Below are 452 nucleotides of genomic sequence, written 5' to 3'. Positions count from 1 at the left end.
TAGCCATAAACTGGTAGAACTAACAAAAAAAAAGGATCATAACAGGGACACCACAGAGGCTCTAAACTCGTGCCCAAACCCCACCCGAACCGCACGCTGCTGCAGCCGCCCGCCCAGACACCTGCGGCCCCTTCGGCCCCTCCGGGCTGCACTGCACCCTCCCGCACTGCAGGCGGGTGGCCGGCCACCTTTGTACTCAGGGTGACAGATGTGAGGGGTCAAGTGTCAGGAACCTCCAACCAGGAACCAAACCCTTCCTGGGCCTTCCGAGCCTCCAGTTTATTTTCCAAGTCCTCACTTCTCTCGGGCAAGGTGGTAAAAAGCAAGGAGTGCTCCGCGTGCCCAGCCCTGGCCTCACACTTAACTCACACCCCAAAACACGCTCCAGATGGGAACACACTGACTTTACACAACAAAATGACATTCTGCTAAATGGCATTTCTACTAGACAC

Source organism: Bison bison, unplaced genomic scaffold, assembly GCF_000754665.1.
Source record: "Bison bison bison isolate TAMUID 2011002044 unplaced genomic scaffold, Bison_UMD1.0 scf7180017457476, whole genome shotgun sequence".
Lineage (NCBI taxonomy): Eukaryota > Metazoa > Chordata > Mammalia > Artiodactyla > Bovidae > Bison > Bison bison.
This window is presented reverse-complemented; position numbering follows the sequence as displayed.